Here is a 17,523-nt window from a genome sequence, read left to right as displayed (position 1 = left end):
GTTTTTACAGAATTCGACTTTTTCAAGGTGCGATATCTCTAGAGCCGTTGGTAAAAAATCTGAAAACATACATACAGTCACACATAATTTGGGTAAAGTGCAGTTTGAGGACTCGTATCGCATCTATTTGATTTTTTTTTGAAGGAGGTTCTTTTCACGGTCCCTATTGCAACGGTATGTCCATACATACATACCTGAGATAATGGTCCAAAAGTTCAAAAACCCCTGCCGGCTCCAACTAAAATTAGAAATCCGAAAAATAATTCTCAAACTTTTTCAAAAATCAGAAGTTAGCTTCCTAAAATTGATTTGGTATAGCCCCACATTACGATACTTACAGATTCCACGTATTTTTGTTTGTTTCTTTTTTTGGTCAGAGGCTGAGGGTATATCACCGTTAGCGCAGCTGACTTATACTATCTTCGTTGGTGTGTAATTGAATATGAATAATTTTGAATAATTTTCGGATTTATAAATTTGTTTGCATGCTAATTATTTGAATTTCTATTCTTTATTAGTTATTTCTACCGGTATAAAATATATTTTTGATATCACAATATATGTATATTCATAATGAACTATTTTCGACATACCCTGAAAAGCACGTGCATTATCAAACATATGTGAGGTACAAGTGCACAATTTTTGGGCGATAGATCTTCAACAAACTCACAATTTCCCATATTTCCCATATATATATATATATATATATATATATATATATATATATATATATATATTTATTTATTTATTTTACGTGTATACCGAAAAATCAATGCGAATTTTCCAATTTTCTAATATTTTTTAAAAATGTATAATTTATATAATTGTTTCACAAACATCCCAGTAGGGACAAGGGAGGCTTCTCTTATACCAATGGATTAATTTTTTTTATTTAATTACTAGGGGACCCGGCGAACTTCGTCTCGCAGTTTGTTAGGTACAGAACTTGATGGCTGTGGTTCAAACCTATAATACTATTATTGCTTTCACCTTGTTCAATGGCAAATATTTCTTTGTCTGTTTGGCGAAGAGAGAAGGTACTGTGAGGCAAAGTGATATATTTTTACAGTGTTTTATTTAAAATATATTTTTTAAACAAAATAACACGTTTTGCGATGTAAATAAAAATTTTTGGTAGCACAGTTGAAGCAAAATAATATCATATCGCCCCTATTCGTTTCATAATCGATGGTTTTCTGCAATTCTTGTTTTCATCAATGAACACGATATTTCACTCAAGCAATTGAATACGAAGGAAGGAATGCGATCGTAGGAATTTGAATTTAATGCTGAATATAGTGTTTATTTAAATTTGCGTTTTAATCAATTAACCTATTTTGAGCAGAGGGATCCGATCGATATCAGGTAACCACCTTCCACCTTGGTCAACCTATATTTAATTTCGACGTAAATAACATAGTCAAATTAATATCACAAACTAAATAACGTTGAATAAGTATTTACCTACTTATGTCGGCCGATAAAGAATATTTGTCAGATAATTCGACCAAAAAGTCTCCAGTAACTCCGATTTCATGTTTTTTCTTTCCAATTTTGAATATCATCCTTTTTCCATGTACATACATACAGTGTACCAACAGTACCAGTGTACATATGTATTTGACCATTTGTAATGGCCTTCCAGCTCTGCGGGAACTAAACTGATTGAATTCATACTCCTTTTCAGTGGGGACATCATTATATATCTGGTATCAATATATATCTGGTACAGCTTAAATTTTATACCGCATAAATCTAATAAATCTTTCGGAGATGTTTTTACTTACAGTTTAAAAGTATGCATGTCACAACCATGTTTGTGAATTTGTACCTTTTTCCTCATAACTGTGGAAACCTCTTTCCGCGTTATCATCTTCATCTTTTCAGTCGGAATCTGACCGAAACCACCACTAATCTTTACAAACTCTAAACTAAGCCCTATCCTCTTAACCAATTTTGTCGCTGTTAATTTCCTAAAAAGACACTTGAAAATAAATGAAAATCGAGTTGATTGTGAATAAAAAATTCTATACAACTTTCAAAAATTGACAAAACATTTTCGCCAAAAACTGTCCAAATAAGTTTCAAGGTATACTCCAAACGCGAAGCTCGATAGCAATTTGTGGAAAAATTGACATTCTTGAAAAAATATTTTTGCAAATTTTTCGCCAATTTTCGCGATTTTTTTAGGTTTTATCCTTTTCTGCTATGAGACCATTCCGAATTGGTGGGAATTGTCAAAATCTGTTCAGCCGCTCTTGAGTTATAAGCGTAGTAACTAACATCATCCTTTTTTATATATATAGATTTATTTATTTAAATTCAGCACATTATTATGCCTCGGCGCCATATCGGCATTGTAGAGGCTGTTGACAACAATTGAATCTTATAAATATATAAAAATATTAATATTATATTCTAAGTTATTGATATGTGACCTCGTTTTCACCGCCGAGTCCGAACGGTCTGTCCATGGCAAAATTACCAAGGTAGTGGTATCACACCAGCTGTTCGAATATGAAGTGCCAAATTGCTTTATAAAAAAATATTTTTGTTATAATTTCCCCAAAAACATAAAGAACATTTTGAAATACCATATTACAAATATGTCGATACCACTGCCTGGTCGATATGTCTTGGGTCTGTCCTAAGTTGCCACTAGTAAGGGGACCAGACTGGAGCCTAGGGGACCAGACTGGAGCCGCATAGCTTACCTCGGACCGACCTATCGCGTTATATGTAGTCAACAAGGTTTCCAGGAATTTGAGGACCTTGTTCCTGCTTTTCAGTTTTCGCAGATAGCTGTGGCGTGTGCGCACGACTGGAATGTAGTGTCGAATGTGACCCCTAAAATTTTGGAGCAGTTTGTGGTCGGAATGACATTCAAATTTCGTCCAAACTGCGCTATCCATGTGATGAACAGAGTGACTGTAGATTTTGTGGCGGAAATCTGCATTTTCCTCGAGTGGAAAAAGGTGGTAAGATCGGTTCAGTCTATCACAGATATCATCAGAGAAGGTACCTGACCCCAGGATCGTGCAATCATCCGCATACGTTACGATCTCGATGCCCTCTGAAGGGGGCGGAATGTAGGAGAGATAGAGGTTAAACAGTTCCTGTAGATATCATCCCACCTTGGGGAACTCCCTGTTTCACTCTACGGGGTTTGGACTTCTTGTTCCTGAATTCCACGTACGACTGGCATCCACACATATAATTGACTATCCAACATTTCAAGCTTGGACGGAGGGTTGTCTGCTCAATGTCCTCAAACAACGTGGAGTGCCTGACTGTATCAAAGGCTTTTGATAAGTCAAGCGCCACCATCACTGTTCTATCGCACGGCCGTCTCTGGTTGAGTCCTTGACAAATATGTGTGGTAATGGCGTGCAGCGCTATTGTCGTGCTTACGGAATCCATGCTGATGATCGGCAACTTGACAGCTATTTCTGATACTGGGGAGGACTAAGGCCTCAAGGGTAATTTCTACGGGCGACAAAAGCGAAATCGGCCTGGCATCCTTGCCGGGCTTCCGCAGTGGTACCACCCTGCCCATATTCCAGACTTCGGGAACAATGAGGGTGGCTAACGATTGAAATAACTTGCGCACCTCTTCGGGTCAGTCAACGTAACGTCGCCAAACGTGACTGAGGTCTTATCTTCCCTTCTTCCAGGGTTCGAGAGTGACTTAAACGTTGCCCACAATTCACCTATACTGGCTCCAATGTAACTCTTCAGATGATTTAACCACTTGTTCCGCTTATGCTCGCCGACCAGCCTGTTAACTTCCAGTGTCAGCTCCCTGACTCTGGGGTCATTGGGGTTGGCTCGACGTCCTTTCCGCTACCCGAACATCAGAAGGATTGGGAAGTTCTCCGATGCGGTGATTGGTGAACTCTCTGAAACTCGGCCAATCAGCTTTCTTATGATTGACGAATGTGCGGCGTTAAGAGGACAATTATGGGGAGATGGTCTGATCCAAGGGAAATGACGGGTTGCCTGGTAAAGTCATTTGTAAGACCAGGTGACACGATGGTTATGTCTGGCGAACTGTGACACTCTCCTCTAATTCAGGTAGGGGCGTCCTCATTGACTGTGCAAAACGTTGAGCTATCAATCTGCTCAGCCAGCGCTGTACCTCTTTGGTCGTTTCCGAGGGCCGAGTGCCACATCTCATGATGCGCATTAAAGTCCCCCAGGACCAGACGATTATGACCTTCTAATCTGAGATACAGCTATTTCTCGGCGGGATGTATACGTTCAGCAACTCTATCTCGGCAGTTCTACACCTGACTGCTACCCCCATACATTCCATGTACGGGCCATTAGAGACAGGCTGAAGCAGGATAGGTCTGTATTGGACAGACTGGAAAGCTAATCCCCCACCTCCACTTCTGGTGCGATCCTTCCTTAGCACATTGTGACCATCACAATACTATAAGCTGTGGTTGTCGTTCAGTTTGGTTTCTTGCATCGCCGCGACCTTGATATTCCTCCGACTCATGAAATCTACTATTTCCTCGATCTTACCTCGGAGTCCATTACAATCAAATTGCAAAAAGGATGCATTTTCGGGGATTGGGACAACAACGGCTGGTGTTAAAGGATGCGTGTGCGGTTGCTGTCGAGGGGACTGCGGGGGAGTTTCATAATCAGACGATGAGGGAGTTTCGTAATTAGATGACGACTCACTGGGGACTGTATTCACGCAACATGCAGCAACATAGTCCCTGTCGTAGTCCCTCATGTGGACAAGTCCAGAGCAACCCTTTAGATGAACCCACTCCTGGCATCTATTGCATCTCACCGAAGGTTGGATGTGGGTGAAGATGCGGATGTGACAAACCGAGCACAAATATATTGGTCCTGGGTTTTCCTACGTCCCGGCACGGACCAAAAGAATTCGGAGCAGGCATTCCGGGATATACTGCTCCCAACACAGAAAAACGAAACAAATACAAACATATGTACTGGCCGGAACGATGATGTTGTGTAGTTCCGGGTCAATCCGGTACGAAAGAACCCGCTGCCGTGGGATTGTCCGAAACGGCTGAACCGAATTTGATGAAATTTTGTATGTGGAATTTGTAGATCTGAGAATAGGTTTTTATCTGTTTTTATACTGGTCAGTGGAGTGACTCTGGACATCCCCCACAATTTTTTTTAAGAAAACGTGAAATGAAAGATATTTCGAAACGTATGGTTTACACTTTGTTTGCAATACTATGGTAATTACTGTCTTGATCCTGAATGGTCATCTAGGAAGTAGAATATCGCGGTCATTCCAATTTTTCGCAATTGTATAATTATAGATAATATCCTTAATTTTGGTAAGCGTAACTTCAAAAACGCTGGCTTCTATAAGTGGGAAAGTGCGATGAATCTCATATTTTGGAATATAGTACAATGCCGATAATGTAAAATGTCGCTTGACAGAAATTAAAATCAAACAAGTGAGCCAAGGCTATAGTCGAGTCGGGGCCGACTATGTGATACCCTACACCACTACCCCTGTGCATAAGCTTTTGAATGGTAAAATTCAAAATATTAAAATTGGGATAGTTTAGCGCCTTTGCTCTGAATATCTTCATTAACACAGGTCAATTTTGTTGAAACGCATTTAAGTGCATTTAAGTACGCCAACCATCAATAGGCTTCTTTCTCTGTTAGACCCCCATCAACCACGAAAATTTCATGAGGATCCGATCAAAATTCCGACCTGTAGTGTGATTGCACAAAAAATGGAAAAAGGGATGCATTACCGACTATTGCGATATCTCTGTTGTTTGACCACCTATGACAACCTACTTAACATCGTAGTAAGGCTAGGTTTTGCTTTCGATATACCTCTTACAGAAGAGAGATATTCGCTTTGAAATAAAACGTTGGCCTTTTCTCTAAATAAGTTTTTTCACATTCCGACCCCTGAATAATATCCGACCATTACCAAAAATCAGAAGGTTTTTTCCTCTGTGGGACGCCCATTAACACCCAAAATTTCGTGACGATCCAACCAAAATTGCGACCTGTAGCGTGATTAGAAAAAAATTAAAAAAATGGGAGGTATTGCCGACTATTTTGCATCATTGTAAAGATGGGATTTTCTACTTTCATAGTCGGACTTTGTTTTTAGAAGGTCCCCAACAAAAGCTGTGATATTCGTCATTATTATTAAAATCGCAAAAATGAAAAGTTGTGTTCTATAAGCGGCTATTGCGATATCTTCGTTATTTGACCACCTACGACAACCTGCTTTACATCGTTGCAAAGGTGATATTTTCTACTTTCATTTTGCCCATTCCGACCCCTGAATATTATCCGACCATCACCAAAATCAATAGGCTTCTTCCCCTCCGGGGCCTTCATCAACACCCAAAATTTGGTGACGATCGGAATAAAATTGCGACCTGTAGCGTGATTACAATGTTTAGATGGACAGACGGATACACGCCAGATCTCAGCTCGTCGAGACAATCATTTTGGTATATATATGTATGGGTCTACGACCATTAATTCCGTTGTTGCCGTCGTGTAGGGGGCGGTGAATACAAGTTGCTAAAACAAACATCAAGGCGATTCGAGAGAAAGTCCTAAACTGAACTTATCCGAAATTTTGTGTGGGAGGTACCAGAAGGAGTGGCCCGATTGAGTCCATATTGGAACGTCATTTAAGTCTGGTAGACATTTCACGAACTGCAAAGTATGGACCAAATCGGTTACTCCCTTCAAGAGTTATCGTACGTACAAATTTTTCGAAGATTTTCGAACTTTTGTGGGGGAGTTAAAGGAAGGAGTGGACCGATATAACCCATCTTCGAACTTGCCGTCGTGTAGGGGGCGGTGAATACAAGTTGCTAAAACAAACATCAAAGCGATTCGAGAGAAAGTCCTAAACTGAACTTATCCGAAATTTTGTGTGGGAGGTACCAGAAGGAGTGGCCCGATTGAGTCCATATTGGAACGTCATTTAAGTCTGGTAGACATTTCACGAACTGCAAAGTATGGACCAAATCGGTTACTCCCTTCAAGAGTTATCGTACGTACAAATTTTTCGAAGATTTTCGAACTTTTGTGGGGGAGTTAAAGGAAGGAGTGGACCGATATAACCCATCTTCGAACTTGAACCAAGTATAGACAAAATATTACGAAAGCCAAATTTTGGACCGATTCGGTTGATCCCTTCGAGAGTTATCGTGCGCTCCAGCCAGCCAGACAGACAGACGGGCATTGCTCAATTGACTCCAAATTGTCTGAAACACATTTCGTCCAAACGTACTTGGGGTCTAAAACCATTTGAAAAAAATTAAAAAAAATTTTTAAGCTACATGAAAGATTTTTGTACATGGATTAAGAAAAAATTCCCATTCTCACATCTGTTCGAGATACTAATTTTGGATATTGCGCGCAAAAGTTATGGCGGTTTCAATTCTGATTATCAGAAAAAAACTTATAAAAACGCTATTCATTATATCGAGAAACATTGTTAATTTATGGCATCCTACATACTATATGTTTACTGAGGTCCCATAACTTTAGTGAAAAAGTTGTACATTTTCGCGGAAATTAGGAAAGAATTCAAAACAATTGGTAGTTTGCAACTTGCTTTAATAAAATTCAAGCTGTTTGCGCATTTGAAAAATATATAAAAAATATGTACGTAACCTAAACATCGCGAAGATTCAAATGAAACTATACAAATCCGTTTAGTGGTTTGCATATTATAGCGAAAACAAAAAAATATATTGAGGAAATTTATAAAACTTTTGTAAGAGAAAATATTTATTAAAATTTATTTTGTGAGTTAGTTGAAGACATTTTAGTTAAATTTCACGCAAAAAATCACATTTTTCATTATATTCACTTCTCGAATACACGCCAACATCTAGCGGATAGGGATACGCAGTGAAATGCAATAATCGGTTTTTCGATTGTACGGTTTTCGTAAAAATCTTAAAACTCGATTTTCGGTTAGTCAATAATTTGAGAGTGTACTAAAAGTCGAGTTTCGATTATTGGTTAACCGCGGAAAACCGATCATAATCGAATATAATCGACCATTGTAGTTGATGCACAGATGTACATATGTACAAAAAAGTACCGTCCATTACGCGGTTTAAGCACACCCAATAGTAAACTACGACTAATAGTCGTCCCCGATTAATAGTCGACTACGAATAATAATAGACTACGACTAACGTTCGACTACGAATAATAGGTGTGTACGATAACTTTCCCAGCAATAATTACTCAGTCAGTTCCAGCAACCTCTCTCAGTGAAATTTACTCTCTCAAGCAAGAAAAATTGCAGAAAGTTATCGAACAGCATTTTGCAAAAACTTGCAAGAAAGTCATCTGTTTCCGAAAATGTATGAAATTTGTTTTTGTTTCTTTTGATATTTTAAACCAAACGGAACAAAAGCATAAATTTTAAAATTGCAATTTCCTTATTTAATGCTTACATCCTATCCAACCTATCAACAACACTTTAGAATCTAAAAATTTTCTTGGTCAAAAATGTTAACATTTCGATTTTTTTACATTGAACAGGTGATTAAAAGTCAGCTGATCAGACGCAAATTTTTGCGGGACAAATTTTCCTAGCCAAAATTTTCAAGTTCTCAGTCACAAAACTCTCCAAAAATCTCCCCAAACTCGCTTTCTTTTGCTGGATAATTTTGTTATCGAACAGCATTCAGTAAAAAATTGTACGAATTTGTACAAATTTTGGGTTATCGTACATACCTAATAGTTGACTCCGACTTTCGAAAATCGATTAAGAATAATCGGTTATACGGTTTTCGCACAGTCAATAGTCGACTACGATTTTTAGAGATTTTACGGCTAATAACCGATTAATCGATAAACCGAAATCGGTTTTACGTATCCCTACTAGCGGAAGATATGGGTATCGTTCAAATAAATGTTGGGTTCCTTTAAATGGCGTATAATTTTGAAATAAAACTGTATCGGGTAATGTTCATTTTGAAATGCGTGTAAATCGCGAAATCCTCAAAATCATTGGATGCGCATGCGGTTTACCAACACAGCGAATTCTTCTCTTTTAATTTATACACATTTGCCAGAATTTACTTTGGCAGTTTAGTGTGCAACAAACTGTATAACGCTTATAATTTGCACAAAGTTCATACACTTTTTATGCGCATCCGATTTCACTATCATCCATGAAAAAAACATCGATCTAAACCTACTTCGATAAAATCCATCAAGAACCGTGGATGTAGCATCATACACTATTTTTGGGATAAATCGGATACAGCTCCCATACCACTAAATTTTTTTAAACCGCTCCTTTCGCAAAAACGCGAGTGATGTGTCAGTTTCTTCATTGAAAAGGAAACGGTCCATAGAAAGCGCGATTAAATCCGCGATATTTTCAAAAATATTTTACGCACATTTTTTCGGTTTTTGCAGTCACGCAGAGAAAAAATATTTTTCGCTTTTGTTGGAACAAAAATATATGTTTTGGTTCCAAAAATGTATTTGTTTTCTTCAAACATTGTAATCCAAATCCAAAAATACCACCTTTTGTTCCAAACATAGAAAACAAAAACAACTTTCGAATTTCCGCAATTTTGTTAAAATCGTTAACAATACCGATTGTAGGAACTATCATAATCTAATTTTGTTTACAAAAAGTATTGTCAATACAGAAAACCAGCCCAGAAATTTTTGATTTGAGTGCATATACTTCTCATATACACTTTTCGCATAACTTGGATATAAATGTCGCGTATAATATTGCAATCATTGATGAACACAATACATGGTTTGCTGCATTGGCTGACAACAAAGACAAACAAAAAGCCACAAGAACCCACCACAACATAAGGAATAATTAAACACCATAACAAACATGAAAAGGAAAGAAGAATGAAACAAAACAGAAACAAATAAAAACAAGAGTCTCACAAGTACATACACACAAAAACAAAGGTAAAGGCAGCATGTCATACAAACACACCACAACTCACCAAAATTGTTTTTTCAACACGGCATCGAATAGCGAGAGAAGAGAAACAAATTTTCGAAGAAAAGAGAGAAATATTGTTCAGTTGACACAAACTATTTTTGGATTTACAATACTACATGAGGAATCCAACAATATGTTAACAATACATATTTTGCTCTTGGAATATTGTTGGATCAAACATATTTTTTTCTCTGCGTGGTTGCTGTTTTCGCCGTTGTAGTGGATGGATTTTCACGATCTATGATTTATATGATCCGGACCGTCAACAAAACTAAAATATCTTGGGGTCCCTGCACAATGCACAATGGTCCCAAATCCAAATTTTCTGGCCAAAACTATTTCAGCGTCCATTTTGTATTGAAATTAATTAATATTTATAATAAATGTGTACAAACAGCAATTCTTACGTTTTATCGACCAAAAACTGCCAAAATTTGTTCAACAGGGTGGTCCCGTTGTGTGGGGTCTAAACCAAAACATTGACCTATATTAATAATTTTTGGTACGAAGGATTCATATCTTCCAAGAGGTCAAAATACCAAATTTCAGCCGAATCGGTCATAAAGTGTCGGTAAAATCCACAAAATATCTAATCTATGACAAAAAATTGACCTATTTTCAAAAAAATTATACATACTTGTTTTCTACACTCTGAAACCCTTAAATATGAATTTTAAGGAGAATCGGTTGATAGATGTGGGTATTACCGTTCTCTTTCAATTGGATACTACGTACTGTCACAACAAGTATTTACAAAAAATTCTCCCATCTTAAAATAGAAAAATCCACTTTATTTTAACTGTGGCAAATTTGAGCAAGAATTTATTTCTCAATTTATTAGTTCAGTCCCCCAGCTATCTTCCAAAATCAATTTGGAGGTGGACAAACTTGGACATTTTTTTAAAAGTTTAAAAATATTTGAAAAAAATAATTTTCAATATACATACAAACAGGGAATTTACTACTCTAATTTTACAAAATTGTTAGTTCTTTTTTTAATATTATGAAAGTACTCACCACCAGCTTCCCGATTCATTATAACTTTGGCCTCACTTCTGTATATTTATGCAGCGACGCAATACAACAAAAATTGTATATTTTACAGCACAAAATCTGTTTTATTTTTACATAAAAAAGTGTCAACTTTGGTACTGCGCCAATCAACGAATACTAACGTTACTTACAAAAACTAATTATTTTCAGATGACTTGATGTGTTTTTTATTATTCTGTGCAAAAAAAAATTAAAATTTCGAAACTTCAAAAATAGGGTTTTGGCCAAAAATTTCCTGATTGAAACCTATGTGCAATGAAACGAATATTGTAAATACTGTACCCCAAAAATAGGGTTTTTCGAAAAAATATCGCACAATACGATTTTAAGGTTATGGGCGAATCGTGGGCGCTATGAACTTTATATTACATATTTGAATACAGGACTATATAGTAGACACCCTGAGCATATCCGGAGTGCCATATGAAGCTCCTATGACTTCCCCCGATGACGTAATTACAGCTTAAAGTACTCAAAATATGCAATTTTTACAAGATCCATCGTATGTTTTCTATAGTTTTTGATATATATTAGCCATAATTATTTCAAAAAACGTTTTGTATCGAGCGTACAGCATCTTCTTAATATATTAGTGTCGAAAAGCCCGTAAAAAAATATTTGTTTGTATCCGAAAATAACGAAATTCTGGGTAAAACTCGTAAAAATGGATTTTGAGCTATATCTCAAGAACAAGATGATGGAGAAATATCGTGACCGGATTTGAAAATAGCTCGCCGATTTCATTTAGAAACAACAACAACTTCGGTTGAAACATGCAACTTTTTCAATTTTGTTGAGCAGTGTAATATTTCGCGAATTATATAGTGCAAACCCTGGCTTCATCAATATTAAATTTTTTTGACTTTTCGTCATATACCCTCGTTAGCATAAATGCTGAGGGTATAAAAACTGAACCCGTGCCGCATATTCTATGCGGAAATACCCACAACGAAGACGAAGAAGAAATGTTTTATGTTTCCAATGGAGACTAAATACCAAATTATAGCCATTTCGGTTGAATAATGTGGCTGAAAACCTTGCGAGTACCGTTTTATGAAGGATATTCTAAAAACCTGGACCTGTACCGACCATACTATATGGTTTGTTTTATACCCCCACGCGAATATGAACACCCAATTTAAACAATTTCGGTAGGATAATGGGGCTAGTGTACAGTTTTATAAGGGCTATATAAAAATGTGGACCGATATAACCCATTTTAAATAACAAAAATCCTACGAGTAATATAAGCTTCTGGGCCAAATGATAAAGCTCTATGTTAAATATTCCGATTTCGACGGACCGACGGATATCATGATATCGATTTATTTTTCATGCGGAAAAGACATTATAGAATCTCTGGCGAATGTTCCGATGTGTTACAAACGGATTTACAAAGTTAATTATACTCTCCATCTTATAGTGGGAGGTATAAATAAAGGAATTTTCTATATTAAATCTGGAGATACCATAGGGTAAATAATGTAATTCCAAAACATCGTTTTTTTATGAACTTTCAAAACGAAAGCATAATTATCGTCAAATCAGTATTAATACTAGATAAATAAACATGTAGATAGATTACTAATGTTTACACGGAAAACCCGAACAAATTTGTTCTTTGAAAAATATAAAATAACATAAGTCCCTATCAACTAATCTCATTCATTTCAACAGAATTTACAGATCCCCGCGTTACAAAACAGATTTAGAGTATTATTCAGTTGTATGGGATCCGTACGTGGGGAACTAGAAAAGTTTCTGGCCTAGGCAACATCGCGTGTTGTAAGGCGCAATTTGACATTTCCATTGGAATGTGAATTGAGCTAACATGACATAAGGAGTTTGTATTGAAAAAGTAAATTCTAGCGAAGTCCCAACACAACCAACCAATATGCTACGATCGTTTCGCTGGTGCACAGTGTTGTCAAAATGGTTTTTTTTTGTGTCAAAAATCAATATTTCCTAAGCGGATAAAGATATAGCTAAGAAATTTGGAGGAGATGTTTATCAGACATAGATCTTTTATTCCATGTAGCAACGAGGGCAGTTCGCAAACTTCTTAGCCTAGCACAAAAATCGCGGTATAAACAGAAAAAAAGTTAAGTGTTTTGGAAACTTCCATCTCTGTTATGAACACATGTTAAATTTTGTTTCGATCTGGCATTTCCTTCATGTAGAAAATAATTGACAATAAAAATACAAGTTTTTTTGAGCTTGAGGCCTGTTTTGTTGTTGTTATTTATTTGGTTTTTCCAATATTTCGCAATTCATTAAATTGCTTCCTCAGGGGAAATAAGTAAATTGAGTGTCAAATTAACTTAAAACTGATAGAGTTCACCATCATCGTCGGTTGTAAATATTGCACTAAGTGCACTAAGACACAAATGTTGTTTTCAATTCAGAAGTTTATTACAAGACTAAAAGCACAAAGCAAATAAATTGTAGGCAACATAAATATACAATATGAAAACCAAAGCCAACTATGAGGATATATTAGGTTTGAGCAGAAAGTGTATTCTAGCAAGTATATTTCCAACACTTCATATAGAAACAGGTGTTCAAAAAAGATGCATCCGCATTTTTTTACAATGGAAAAATTAGAAATGCGTGCTGTCATTAAATATTTACATAAAAAAGGTTTATCGGGACAAGAAATTCATAATGATATGGTGAATGTGTTAGGTGAAAGTGCTCCTTCATATGCAACAGTAAAAAATTGGGTTGCTGAATTTAAACGTGGTCGTACAAGCATTGAAGATGAACCACGTAGTGTACGTCCAAAAACAGCAACAACAACAGAAATTGTAGCCAAAGTGCATGATATGCTATTAAATGATCGACGAATAAAAGTGCGTGAAATTGCTAATATCATGGGCATCTTAAATGATCGAGTCCATTTAATTTTGCATGAAGAACTACAGATGAAAAAGCTTTCTGCAAGATGGGTGCCGCATTTGTTAACAGTCGATCAAAAACGCATAAGAATGAACATTTCTCAAGCTTGTTTGGATCGTTTTAAGCGAAATAAAATGGATTTTAAGCGTCGTTTCATAACTGTTGATAAGACATGGATCCACACTATACTCCAGAGACAATAGAACAATCCAAACAATAGACTGAAGCTGGAGGAAGTGCCCCAAAGAAGGCAAAAACAATTCAATCGGCTGGTAAGGTTATGGCAACGGGTTTTTGGGACTTCAAAGGTATTTTATTGATTGACTATCTGCAAAAGGGTAAAACAATAAATTCAGAGTACTATTGCAACCTTTTGGATCAATTAAATGTACAAATTCGAGAAAAACGTCCTGGCTTACAACACAAAAAAATAATTTTTCATCAAGACAACGCACAAGAATGTTTTAACAATGGCTAAGATCAACGAATTAAAGTACGAGTTGCTTGACCACCCTCCTTATTCTCCTGATTTAGCTCCCAGTAACTTTTACTTGTTCCCAAATCTAAAAAAAATCCTTGCTGGCAAGCGTTTTACCTCAAATGAAGATGCAATTACAGTTGTAAACCACTATTTTGAAGACCTTGAGGAAAACTAATTTAATCAAGGGATAGAATTGCTAGAACAGCGTTGGACTTAGTGTATTGAAGTTTCAGGAAATCATATTGAAAAATAAAAATAAAAATATTTTTGAAAAACTAACTATTCTCTTTCATTGATAGGCTAAGAAGTTTCCGAACCGCCCTCGTACATAATATTTGTTCAACGCATTCTATAGAATTTTATTGAATAAAAAATGTTTTTCATTTTTTTTTTAAGATTGTGTGATACATATATATACGAGTACATTAAAATCAAAATTTATAATTCATTTAAAATAAAGAGTTGAAGATATAAAAACATAAAACGTAATTTTTTCAAATACAAACTTGTGTCTTAAAGACTTAAAATAATTCAATCAATAAGTGTCACAAAAATACAACATATTAAATTCAGCGTTCGAAAACATACATTATGGTACCGTACCATAACCTGTTGTACCGTATCTGGCATGAAAAGTTACACTACGATAAGGTACCGTACATGTACATAAACTTTAAAAAAAATTTTAGCGTTTGTGTACATGTACCCAACGATAATCGTAGCGTACATGTTTGGTACGCCACCACCATTGTAAAGTAACAACCACGTACCCAACCGAAATGGTTGGGTACGTACATTATGAATGTTTGCGTGTACATTAAAAAATCACGTAGCGTACATCATTATGTACCCTAAAAAACAAATAGAGGTTCCGTACACCTGGGTGATGTTTATAAAGAGGTTGCGTACACCTGAGTGATGTTTATAAAGAAATGTTAAATATGAATGGCATGAGGAAAAATACAACCATAATAATAAGAGTGAATATCGTATAAATAAAGTACAAAAGTATCTATATTTATATTTAACCAGTGAATATGAAAACATTTATTTATTTTATAAAAAATTAACGAATATATAAAAGATTAACATGTGAAAACATATGTAACAGATTATATAAAATACTAAAGAAAATAGAATTTAACAGGAGAAAGCTCAACTTTCATAATTGAAATCCCCATTGACTTTTACCATTAATATATGTTCAAGATTTGTTGCTGACATGCGGTTGCGCTGATCAGATAATATGTACTTCATAGCAGAAAATAAGCGTTCCACGCTTACTTGGCTTGACGGTATTACCTGTACAATATTAGCAATCTCACTGATGATGGTTTTTTGAGAGTTCCAAAATGCTATTATATTTTCATTTAGTGGCAGTCTTGATTGCCGCTCATAAGTGGCAAAATCAGCTTCTAACTTACCTTCTGTTGAGTTCATGTGTTTATATAACGATAGTATGTAGTTCTTCGCCCTTTGTTTTTGTTCGCGTGTTAAGCATACTTTGATTCGTGGGTCCAAGAACACATCTGCGTTAAACAGTTCATTTTCTAAAAGTTTATCCTTTCTTATCTTCAAGGACTCCTTGAGAAGGGTTTTCATGTTGCTATCCGGTAAAGCTTCAATTTGAAATGTTATATCCATAACAATAATGTATAGTTCACTATAGCACAACTGTTCGCTTTGTAACTAATGGTAGCATTGTAAATAGGTTTAAATAGTCCCAAGAATGCAGTTGCGAAAGACCATTCTTCAGATTCAAGAAATAAAGCAGAATAATCCTTGCTTTATAATATCCTTCATTTCCAGGATTCTTTCAATCATGTTATATGTTGAATTCCAACGTGTTGCACAATCAATGATAGGTTTTTTGTAGAGTTCACTTCTTAGAAAATTTAAAATCATTTTACTTCAAAGTTTTTTTTTTTACCACGAATCGTATCTTATCGACATTGTCTTTTATTGCCGACTGTTTCAGAACATCGTTTACACACAGTTGGAGAGTGTGAGCACCACAACGAATGCTAGTAATTGTGTTCGATGAGATGTTAAAATCAATTGTGTCAATAGCTATTCGACAATCGATATAATCTTCATCTTCTTCGAAATCCACGGCATCATTATCTATCGACAATTGCATTTCAGAGTTCAGGATTCGTACAGTTTTGAGCATATTTGATCCGTTGTCGGTTGTAATCGTTAAAATATTACGTAAATCAACATCATATTCCTTTAGAACATCCAATATAACTGTTTTTAAATATTCAGAAGTGTGACTTGATCTAAGTTCCTTTATAGCCAACGTTTTAACAACGATTTTACCATGTTTAATGTATTGAACATGAATACCCAGCATACTTAAGTCCAGCCTTGTTACGACATCCATCTTATGGAAAAATAATATCCCTTTAAGATCGTTTGAGATTTCCGTTTTAATATTTTTTGAGAAAGCGAAATTCGTTCCATTACGTTATGTTCATTTACCTTTATCCCGAGTACACTTAAAACATGTTCTATAAGAACTTTGAAGGCTTTATCTTCGTCCATATGTAAAGGACGTCCATTTTTTTGTGAACAGTTCCACCAACGCTGTTTCAATGTTTTTTGGATTCACACTTTTTTTAATAATACCTTGATGTCACTTTTGTCTTTTACGTTTTCCCGCTTTTGGTCTTGGCATTTCTATAATTATTTTCACTTAACGTTTAAAAATGAACTAAATAGCATTTGCGGGGGTTCTTTTGCATAGTTTGCAAAAAATGAATTTTCTTAAAAAATTTAATTACCTGCAACTATTCCAAAGGGTTTTCACGAAATTTTCCGTAAATTATACAATAAGACTACGAGTGTAACAAACTCAAAAACTAGATCATTCATGTGGTAATGGTTATAATGTATTACAATACACAAGAAAGGTAAAAACCAATATTGTGGTTTACAATTTTTTTAACTCATAATTTTTATGATGTCAAAAAGAAGGGAAAATTTGAAAATGAACCACCTGTTTTCACAATACAAATGATACTATTTTTAATAATAAAAAACTCCTCCATACACTACAGCCCTATGGCAACCCTTTCGAAAAATGTCAAGATTT

This window comes from Musca autumnalis, unplaced genomic scaffold (genome assembly GCF_047663935.1).
Source record: "Musca autumnalis isolate F117 unplaced genomic scaffold, ASM4766393v1 scaffold_5, whole genome shotgun sequence".
In the NCBI taxonomy this organism is placed as follows: Eukaryota; Metazoa; Arthropoda; class Insecta; order Diptera; family Muscidae; genus Musca; species Musca autumnalis.
Note: the sequence above shows the minus strand (reverse complement) of the source record.